At 37.1% G+C, this 12,111-nt stretch overlaps 1 protein-coding gene across 1 annotated transcript in view; it reads right to left on the bottom strand.

Moving 5' to 3' along the window:
* Nucleotides 1-12,111, bottom strand: part of LOC122808866 (mothers against decapentaplegic homolog 4-like) — a gene marked incomplete in the record, with an annotated part of 2,707,603 nt that overhangs the window by 1,536,782 nt on the left and 1,158,710 nt on the right.

Here is a 12,111-nt window from a genome sequence, read left to right as displayed (position 1 = left end):
TATGGTTGATGTGCAATGCTGATCCTTAGGATTTCATTTGCAGGGCAGGTGCAAAGATAGTACATTACTTCTCTCTCTTTCTCAAGGTCATCTTAAAATGTTAGGTGGCAACTTGACCCATGATATAAAGGAAGCATACCACCTAGGCTCAGAAACATAACCAAAGTGGTAGTATTAAAAAGTGGCCAACTTAAAAGATGGCAGTAGCTTTAATTATAGCCTGGATTTCCAATTCTTATTGTACTTTCTGCATGGCTCCTGCTTGTACTCTTCTGAGAGGTATTCCTACTGAATGTTTAGACAGACCTCAAAGTTTCCGCAATCCAGCAGGAAAAACTGCTGGCACCTGTGGTAAGCTTCTACACTATGACTCTTCACAAAACAATTGCTCTATCTAGTCTTAAAAGGAAAATGTTCCATAAGGCCTGTAAGCATGCGCTGTGGAATACATAGAGAGTCTTGAATATTCCTGCAGAAATATTTCTTAGGTTCATAGCAGATTACTAGGCTAATAGTTTAAAAGTTCTTACAAGGCTAGCCATTATTACCCAAATTTTACCTAACTTTCGATACCTTAGGACTAGAGGATGTCTTAAATTTACACCTATGCCTTTGAGTAATTTACAGACTGCCTCTGTCCATAAAGGACACAGCAGCAACCACAGGAGTGAATTTACAATACCCCATCCATTGATCCAAATTGCATTTGAAGTGGGTCACGGAAGGGCTCTGCTTTATGTAAATAGGAAGCCTGGTCCAGGAAAAGGGGTATTTTCCGAGACAAATATCTGTCTCTCCAGCATGTTTGTTAGTGTCACAGACCAGGTTTAGATCCCTAAATCGGGTGACCCTCATGCAGTTTTGTTTTGCAAATATGTAACAGTTCCTTGTAGGTTAGGCATATATCACCGTTCAATAGCTGGTTGGAGACAAGAGTAAAGGGATAGGGCTTTTAGTCTATCCACATAGGACATGTTGTTTACACCCTGTATTTTTTTTTTTTGTTTGTTTAGGAACTTCTAAGGCCACTGCAGCTGTTGCAAGTGACTGGTGAAGTACATGCCAAAAGGTGCATTGTACTCGATTACTGGTCTGATGAGGGCTAAGTACAGTGGGACTATAGCTTCTTTGGATCTGGATGCCATGTTTTTACTTGTATGCTCTCCCACACAGAAGGACTTCCTTACCACTGTGGACAGACGGCGATCGAAGTTCAGGCTACTGTCTATCTGTGCTTAGATCTCAGACCTCTGAGTCTACTCTTAGGAGTGTGCCACTAATGTTGTAATTTCCAGGGATCCCAAAGGGTATAAAATAATGCATCTTTTCACCTTTAGTTTTAGACCATGGCTCTGGCACCTTCATTTGTTGAGGTGCAATACTCACAGGCATACCATACCAAAAGGGGCACTTTCTATTGGGACAGTCCATTTGTGAAAGGAACTGAAACTATTTCCTTTGTGGCATTTAATGAATAAAATGGAGTGCGCGCCTATGTTTAGACTATGGACTTTTACTTTATTACTACAAGTTCACAGCATACATTCCACAAATGCCATTTCCAGAACTGTTAAATTATTAATAACTGCTACAAATATCACTACAGTCAGTTCGCATTAAACTTGCCCATTTTTATTTTTCACGTGGGCAAATGTAGACAAAAATTATGCAATTTGTGGGGGCTTAAAGACACAAAACTGGTGTTTTCAAACATATGAAATGTTTAGACAGAAAAAAGAAAACATTACCAAGAAATTGCCTTCAAAAATTCAAGGTGCATTGTTTCTATTAATTTTGTACTTAAAAGTGCAACTTAAAATTTATAAATATCCAGATTTAGAGAGTGGCAATGAATCGAGAGAGATGGTGACAGCTGATAGAACACCTCAACAACATGTAGAAAATGGGAAAAACGGAAATGATGATCCAGATTTGCCTAAAATTTTCTAGAAATGGCAAATTGTTTCAGACACAGAAACCTGTACTGAAAGGCATTACCACCAATAGGTCTAAGGCCTACATGGCAATAGAATGTACTAGACTGCCCATTTGCATTATATTCTACTTTGATTAGGAGTGAATATGCGACTTCTATGAAAGAAATAGTTATCTTGCCTTCATACTGGCAAAGTAAACAATAAAAGGAAAAATCCTCACCTCAAATTTGTTAGCAATGTTAATAGTAGCTAACACAGTGTCTCATCTAGGACTGCAAAAAGAAAAACTATGAGGAAAAGGTAAAGGTAAAAGCAGAAGCAGGTTACTGGAAGTTATATCCACTACAATGTCTAATTGTAGACTCACAGGTCTTTGCAACGAATGGTGAAAAGAAGCAAGTTACTCTGAAAATGGCGATTGGAGAGTTGAAGTGTTTGAATGTAACAATGGAAACATTTTTGTAGGAAAGCTTAAAGAGAATTCAAGAAGTTGCAGGCATACTTCGCAACAATGTGGGCGCTATGCAGGATATTATACAGGTAAATAAGCAACTTTGAAAGCAGAAGTTGCTGCAGCCAAGCCTATGTAAGCAGGAAAAACTTAAGCTTAACTGTCAAAATCAAACTGTATAAGGAACAAACTGTGCAATCTGCATTAGAAAACTGATTGCAGAATGAACTGCAGTATCTGGCACAAAAGTGTTAATCAAGCGAACATAGAAGATAGTGGGCACCAGACACAGCAACCCTTGACAAATTACTGCGTGAGTTTACCTAAAAGGAACAGATGTGTGACTCAGCAAGAATCTTTGTGGCTCAGGACTTTTCTGCTGCTACCAGGTGGTGTATAGCAGTGTTTATACAGACAAAGAATGGCTAAGCAGAGCGGTAATAGTGAAAATATACAGTACCAAAGTACAATCTATTTGTCTTTTGGTGTAAAAATTAAAAATCACAGATCAAAATGTATTAGAATCACTTCTTCATATAACATGAGTGGATGAATCTTAAAGAACTGCTAAATTGTGGATATTTATATAACTATTGAAATCTTTTAGATTTTTTATTGTTTAGTAGACGCTCTGGTAAATAGTTTTGTTGTGTTTTTGAAATTAATTTTTTTCTTCTTTTGTTTAGTTATATATTCCTATTTAAATTAAGTCACAAATTATTTGTTCAAACTTTAATAAAATATTTAAAAAAATAAAGCACAAAGGTTATTGGAAGAGTGAGACAAAGACAAGTTTAAAACAGTTATCCAATGGTATAATGCGCATTAAACACAGACTCAATCAACAGGTACTGCCACAGCATCACAGTCAAAGACAGAGGAGTATTTCCACTTTAAGACAAATTAAATACTAAATGATCATTCAGAGTTTGCAATTCAGTTGACAGAAGGAGTGGTGCTGGTAATAACACCAACCACTTAAAACTAACAAGTGACATTGTTATTGAGGCCTTCTTTGTCCTCCTTTGAGACTGATAAAAAGACTATGGAAAAGGAGACTGGATATAAATAGTGAAAGCACTGATTACTATTTGATGATGCCAGATTGCAAACCTCCTTACTAAAGGATGCCCCCCCCCCTTCCTCCTTTGGATATGGGCAACATGAAAGAAAAGGTTAAAGATACAAGTCCACAAAAATAAATCAATGACAACTGTACTAAAGTAATGGGAAAGCAAATATGCTGTACAGTCAGCAGAGAGATTGAGACAGGTGGGTCTTGCCTATATATTTTTCCCCAGATTTTTTTTTTTTATGTCTTGTAGATGAGAAGAGTATAATGCTGGTGAGAAGCTCTACGGGCGTGGAAAAAAAAAAAGCTACTCAGGTACACTGTAGCACAAGACTTATCCTGTGGCACTTGTGATTAATAGTATGCTCTCTAGAGTGTGCAACTAGATATGTAGGAGGTTTGATGCTCAACTTGGGAAATGGGTATCTGTAACACTTAGTGCTGTAAGCCACTCTGGTAGAGTACAGGGCCCTACTACAGCCAGCCGACTCGGGTTCAGTTAGCATTTCGGGTGACTGAGCATCAGGGAAGGGATGGGTGTGCCCATCCCAGGTGGGAGGATGCTTGCTGATATGCTCCCAAAGGGGGTGTGTGGGTCCAAGACAGGGGAGTTGTCCTCAGACAAACAATGAAAGTGGTGGGTGAAAAAAGACTCAAGTTTAGGCAGGACCAAGGATGTACAGGCTGTCAAAGACAGAGAAGTTAATGAATCTTAGTTCAAATATGGTTGCAAGACATAAGGAGATTGCATTATCTCGAGTGACTGTAATAGAGGATTTACGTATTACTCTACTAGGCATGGGACATGGTCAAGAACAGACAGTGCTAGTCCCCAGAGCAACTAAAGTGTTGCCTCGGTTAATCATGGACCGAGCTGGGTTTATTGAAGAAAGCTTTTGATAAAGTAGAGTAGGGAAAATTTATTTAGGATGCTAGTTTAGATTAACTTTTTCATGGAAAGGTGTCCCCCCTTATCATGGGAATGTACACTGGATCTAGTGCAACAATTAAGATCAGGGCTGGTTTTCCAGAAGCTTTCAGTCTAGCAAGAAGCACTAGGCTGGGATGTTTGAGGCCCCATTTGTTACCCCTATCTGGAGCTGCAGACCGCCACAATAGGAAAGTGTAAGATATGGGTAAGAGGAATCTACGGAGCTCTAACTTTCCTTATTTGCAGACAATGGCCTATTAACATTTTTCAGATCTTAAAACATTCCTGTACATTAATTTATTAGAGGTGTTTGATGGTTTAACAGGCTGTTGAATAAACAGACAAAACACAACTGTTGGATATTTATCTACAGAATATTAGAGAACTGAAACAGCATTAGCTTGTGATGTGTAGGCACAATGAAATAAGATACCTGGGAGAATATGGCTGGCTAAGAATTTTTAGGAATCAAGAAAGACATCTTACTCCAGAGTTGTAGAAAAAAAAAAGAAACATCTGCAGAAAAGGAAGGCTGCTAACTTGGATTTGGATCAGTGGATAAAAGTGGCATAGTAGCAGGTCCTCCCCCATACGCTGTACCTGGGACAAGCATTCTGGCATTCATCATATGGAAAATATGCAACTAATCTGAATGTGTGCTTAAGGGATTTTTGTATGTCAAACATCTAGACTTAGAGGATACCTTGGTCGCCACCTAAAGAACAGTGTAGGTTAGCAGTGCTGGACCTGCAGCATTATACACAAGCAATATCCTTTACATGCTATGTTAGATGCCAATCCCTCAAGTACATTGTGAGGTAGAAACAGATGAAACAAGCTACAAATCCTGATACTAGGCTGGGAGAGCTGCTAGAAAATATGTAGGAATTTACTTCCTTAGTCATGCAAGTAATTAAACAGGAAGTTGAAACAATTTTTTATGGATAGGAGTCTTAAAGACGGGAAACAAGACTTGATAAAAGGGGAAAAGGGATAAGCAGTGGGCAAAAATAAGTCGGCACTGGAGGCAGAAACAAGCAGAAGCAAAGTTTTGGTCACAGATGCTACAATCAGAAGATATTCAGTGTACCACAGGAGAGAGAAATGGAATATTTAGGGTTGATAAACTACAGAACAAGCAGTGGACCACAAAAGAGCAAAAGGGTTAATGACATCAAAATGAGTAGAAAATATTAGAAGGGAGGACATAGATAATAGGCATTTGATAAAATGGGCCTACAGTGGTCTAAGTACAAAAAAGGATGAGGTATGTAAATTGAAGACTTGGAAAAAACATTTGGGAAACACAAGCAACACTCTGGGAATATATGTATGCAGTCTACAAAGCAACCAGGTCAAGGATATACAAGATTTGTTTGGTAGAAATATTAACATACCTTTTTAATAAGTTGAACACATTAGCAAGGATATTCTAGACAATTAGTCCACTATGTTGGACATGTCAGAAGATCTTGAGATCACATTTCCTGGAATTGCAAGAAGATATATATATATATATATATATATATATATATATATATATATATATATATATATATATATATATATAAGGGTCTATATTAGATCACCGAACGTTTAAAAAAGCAAACAGTGATTAATCGACCCTTCCCAAGGGGGAAAAAAAAAACACACTTTTTAAACATTACATTATGTAGGGGGGCTTTGCCCCCATACACCGCCTACTTAAATATACCAACTCCGAGACTGCACTACAGTGCCGAAAATAGCAAAGTAACCAAGTGGCCAAGCAAATTCTTTCCCAGGGAGAGAATTTGCTTAAAAGCTGCTTCAATATTTTGCCATTTCAGTCTTTTAAGTTCGACCAAGACGCATTTGAAAGAATGCGTCTTCTGTCTTCTAATAGGAACCCATATATATATATATATATATATATATATATATATATATATATATATATATACACACACATACACACACACACACACACACACACACACACACACACACACACACACACACACAGAATAGAGCAACAGAAGGGATATTACAGAGATTGTTCTTTCAGCAGATTATATTAACTAAAAATTTGTATTTTACAGAAATTTGGGAAGATGGGGCCCGTGTTCAGCAGGGTGAAACACTGTTTTCCAAATACACAGCAACACAAAATATCCAAAAATACACTCAGGAGGCAGTCACTGGAAAAAAACTCCAACTTTTAATGGTGCTTCTGGTACCTCGGCAAACAGCCTTCAAGGAACAACATAAGCCACCTGCCATTCCTATTTTATATCAAACTGCTCCAATTAAACAATCATTTCATCACCCAGTAATCTACTACAGGAACCTACTTAAACATGCCCTTAAAAAGGGTAACATTTTTCCATATACAAAAAGTTACAAAACATCATATATACAATATTAGAACATACATTTAAATTCACATCCAGATTCATACCTTTAGGTTTTAAAGTAGTATAATTTAGAATGAACCTGCTTTCCGTTTTTAACAAACTAGCTAAAAAATCCCCATCCCTAGCAAGAAAAAGTGTAGCCAACACACTAAAGAAGAAACTAACATCAGAACCTCTATGTGCATTAATAAAGTGTTCAGCTACTGGGCTATCCAAATTCCTATTTCTAATATGTCCCAGATGTTCAAGAATTCTAACTTTTACCATACATTTTGTCTGTTCAACATATCACCTCACACCCACAGCCTACAATATAAACCACCCCACAAGAAACGCATGAAAACCTTCCCATGGAACAAAATAACTTACCATTAATTTTTCTACCTGAAATGTTCTTAATCCTAGAACATACTTTATATCTTCCACAAGGGAAGGAACCCATATTAGCTTTGACTTAACTCTGAAGTCATGTAGAAGTTCAAAATGTGATGTTAAATTTTGTTAGGCTGACAAGGAGGGTAAAACTGGGCATTGTTTTCCAAGGAGAAGTATGATAAAATGGCGTTTGATTTGTTAGCTGGTCCAGAATATGAAAAATTGGCAAAACCCCAGGAAACATTACAACAGTCAGTTAAGAGAAATTTTGGATAAAGGGGAAAGACTTGTTTTTTTCACAGAGAGGGATGTAAGTAAGCTGTATGTTAAACATCCCATGGACCCTATTTTCTATGCCATCCCTAAATTGCACAATAATCTAAATGACCCCCTCCCCGCCAGACCAATTGTGGCGGGTGTGGGGTCATTCATGCAAAATATTGGGATTTTTTGGGATTTTCATTTAAAGAACTTCCTATCAAACTCCTTCCCATATTAAGTGCACTGCTGATATTTGTCAAGAAGGGAAGAAAACTCAGTGTAAAGATTTTTATTGGGTTACAGTATATATTAAAACTTTATACACCAATATTAAAAGAAGGTGGGGAAATAGAAAGAGTTCTTTGGATGTTAGGGGAGGGACCACGTATAGCCTTTCTGGTGGAAGTATTGGAATTTTGTTTAACGCATAATTTTTTTTTTTGGGGGCGGTGATTATTTTTTTGCAAAAAGAAGGCACAGCGATGGGGGCTTCTTTTGCCCCCAGCTATGCTACTATTTTTATGACCTTTTTTGAGAATAGATTTATTTATTCTACAGAATTTTTTTGCAAAGAATGTTACTTTGTTTAAGCATTACACTGAAGATTTAATTTTTGTATGTAGGCAGAATTTGGATGAGTTTTCTGTATTTATTGATCAGTTAAACCATGAATTGGGGTTGCAGTGTACTTTTACTGTGGATAGAATGAATATGCCATTTCTGGATGTGGAATTTTATACTAAGGAAGATTTGAAGGTAGAACATAAACCTCATGTGAAGCCTAATGCAGTTAATTTTTTACAGGACAGTAGCATGCACCCATCACATCTTATGGAAGCATTGTTTATAGGTGAATTTAAAATGATTGATGAGAATACTTCTGATAAGAATTTGGTGGAAGAAGAGTTCATGAAGGTGAGACGGAAATTGTTGCAAAGGGGTTATTCTAGTGTTAGTTTGATAAATGCTAAGAATCGTGTGTTAAAGGTAGAGGGCAGCAGCTGCGGTAGGAGACATAATAGTTATGATGGCTTTAAAAGGCATCATTCAGATCAGGAAACTGACAGGCAGGATAAAGTATTGTTTTTTGTTACCAGATTTTCCCCATTTTCTGATATTTTGATGCGGTCAGTGAAAGATTTGTGGCCAGTGGTATGTGAAGTTGAGCAACTAAAGCATTTGTTCCCTTCACGTTACATTTTCTTATCAGAGGTATTTAAATTTAAGGAAGTTGTTAAATTTTTAAGAAGTTTTTTTTCCAGGGGGCTAATATGGGTTCCTTCCCTTGGGGAAGATGTAAAGTATGTTCTAGGATTAAGAACATTTCAGGTAGAAAAATGAATGATAAATTATTTTGTTTCATGGGAAGGTTTTCATGTGTTTCTTGTCGGGTGGTTTATATTGTAGGTTGTGGGTGTACTCCTGTGAGGTGGTACGTTGGACATACAAAACGTATGGTAAAAGTTAGAATTCTTGATCATCTAGGACATATTAGAAATAGGAATTTGGGTAGTCCAGTAGCTGAACACTTCTTTAGTGTGTTGGCTACACCTTTTCTTGCTAGGGATGGGGATTTTTTTAGCTAGTTTGTTAAAAATGGAAACCAGGTTAATTCTAAATTATAATACTTTAAAACCTAAAGGTATGACTATGGATGTGAATTTAAATGTATAAGTTATAATATTGTATATATGATGTTTTGTAACTTATTGTACACAGAAAAATATTTTACCCCCTTTTAAGGGTATGTTTGTTTAAGCAGGTTATTGTAGTAGATTACTGGGTGATGAGATGTTTGTTTAACTGGAGTTGTTTGACATAAAATGGGAATGGTCGGTGGCTTATGTTTTTCCTTGAAGGCTGTATGCCGAGGTGCCAGAAGCACCATTAAAAGTTGGAGTTAGTTTCCAGTGATTGCTTCCCGAGTGTATTTTTGAAACATTTTTATAGCTGTTATATCGACTCGTAAAAAATAAAAATAAAAAAGGAAGTACAGGCTGTTGACGATTTTAGACATGTTTATTAGGCATACTGATTCTCTGAGACAGGAAAAGATGATATTTAAGTGGAAACAGCAGAAGATTGATATTAAACGGCTATTCTAGCTACAGGAAGTTGAAAGTGAGAGGACTTGTGGGCTTATTGATAAGAGAGCGATGTGGAACTGTAAGACCTGAGAAAAAGGGAACGCAACTAATGGTGGAAGTAATAATGAATTGGATTAAAATAAGGAAACCAGAAATATACTGGCAGGCAGAAAGTAACTAAGGGTCTTAGTTAACAAGGAATCATATTAAGATATTATAAAGCTATCAGTGGGGGGGGCTAAGTAGAAAAAAAAAATGGTTTACATTCAAATTAAGAGTAACAGTAATATTATGGGGAGAGACTAATTTTTGCTTTTTTAAAATAATCTAAGAGGCAAAGCTTTATTAGTGGCACAGAACTTTAATGGGTAAAGGAGGTGTGATGGTAAAAGGCATATAGATAAACAGAGGAACCAATACATCTGTGCTATGCTTGCTACAGCAGAGTGCTCTAAATTATAGTATATTTTGCAATTTAAGTTCTGCAAAAAATAAAAGTTGAAAATTATACATGCTACGGGTGATTAGAGGACTGCACAGCATTAGTGCTTACAGAATTGTTTTTATGTGTTTCAGTCATTTCAGAAGGAAAGTATCAAATCTTTTACAAAGTCAAAAGCCTGGAATAGCTATGAGGAAGCCAAATATGTTAATTAATATCTCAATTTCAGGAATATTCTTTAGTTCCAGTCTGATAAAAATTTACATACAAAAATCTTTATGCCCTGGTTTGGTAATTTTAACAGAAGTTTTTTTCTTATTATTGTTGATTTTAATACTGATATGATGATGACGCAATTACCTTTGGTCAATACTACTATTACGCTGCTTATGTCACAATTAAAAAAAAAAAAGTAAGAAATGCAACATGCCAGAACAGGTCTGTACGGGGCTTGCATTCATTAAGTCAAGGAACTGTCGGGCAGGTTTACTATTAATGATGTAGATCTTTCAATTAATAGCCAAACAAGTGAAATTCTCCTTCACAAAAGCATTGCAATTTATTATAGGAAATGCAGATAACACATTTAGATTTTTTTGTAGTGATTAGAGGTAAGGAAGGTAATCTTCAGCAGATATGAAATGGCAATTTATTCTGTTAAAAGTGATATGGACTTGAACATGTTCTGTTGGAGGATCATAAGGAATCAGTCTTGAGGTAATATGGTTGCTGAGAAATACTAATATTCTCTGAGCAGCTATCCGAGGACCTGAAAGCATAACAGGCTGTGCACCCTAGTATAGTGGAAGTGCTATCTTTATCCTGAAAGCACACCTCTAGTACTACACAAATATGGAGATGATAAAGTTGCAAGAAAGCCATGATATCAAGCAGCTTATTATTTAGACTTCTGGCAATGAAAAGAGCAATGCGGATATTGCCAGATTTCATCTCTAGTGTGATTTTTTTTTGTGCTATACTGGAATGTCCACAAGATAAACTCTGCCAAAGAAAGGCACTAGGAGGGCAGCAGAGTTCTTGGTCAGTATGTGGAAGCCATAACATGAAGGCGCAGGCCATCCATTTTCAAGCAAGTAATCTTGTTGATCATGAACCCCAAGCCGACACATTCTGGTCCCCCTTAGAATGGTATCAGTTACTTAACCAATTATTAAGTGATGGCGAATCTATGACACGTGTCAAAGGTGACATGCCACGACATTTTGGGTCACACACCCAAGTTCACCAACACCAGAGTTACAAAAGAACCTGCTTTTGCATTTGTTGCTTGTGTGGAGTGCGCTGACTTATTTTGTGCCAGGAGCCAGTTCAACAACACTGCTGCAGAGGTACGGAAGTTATTAACCTCAAAGTCTATTTCAGCATACTTTCTCCATAGAGTCTGCTAAGGCCAGTGCTGACATTGTTTTCTCTTCGTGGTTACAATTCTGCAAAGGGTAAGTAGCCTGCATTTCTAGGAGTTTGTTGTTCTACATTCCTCACAACTGTCCCTCTTAATCCCTCCTAAAACTGGCAACTTTTTAAACTAAATGACAGTAATTAGACTTGTACACTAATTTTACTTCAGAAAATGCACATTAATTCACATTCATTTTTTTCTGTCAGTGTCTCAAATTAATAGTACTAGTAGTTTAAAACTGTCCATGTCTCACTTCTAGATTTGTCCTTGACTCTGCTGAAAGCTATGCTGTTTTACTTATTTTAATTTATTTTATTGTTGGGGTGGGGGGGTGACACACAAGCATAATGAAGTTAGTCACTGGTCCAGGCGATGGTATAATTCCTCTCGAGTCCAGGCTGTGATGGACACACACACACACACACACACACACACACACACACACACACACACACACACAGCAAAAATAACATCTCTGTGCAAGTTCCACTGATTTCAATGCCATAATTAATTGAAACTCACATCAGCCTTTACCATGTCACAGCTGCAGCTGGCTGGTTTGAGGGATTTTAGAGTCCTTGTAAAATTACAGATCCCAGCACCAAAACAGCATCATATTCTTTATCCAGCCTGGTAAAAGCAGAATCTGTGCGCTAGACAATGGAGTCACAAATCGCAAAGACATTCACATTCTTTGCTTGGAAGAACCTGTGCTAAATTACTTTATATGCCCTGGGTG

This window comes from Protopterus annectens, chromosome 8.part0 (genome assembly GCF_019279795.1).
Source record: "Protopterus annectens isolate FY-2018-M chromosome 8.part0, PAN1.0, whole genome shotgun sequence".
In the NCBI taxonomy this organism is placed as follows: Eukaryota; Metazoa; Chordata; order Ceratodontiformes; family Protopteridae; genus Protopterus; species Protopterus annectens.
This window is presented reverse-complemented; position numbering and strand designations above follow the sequence as displayed.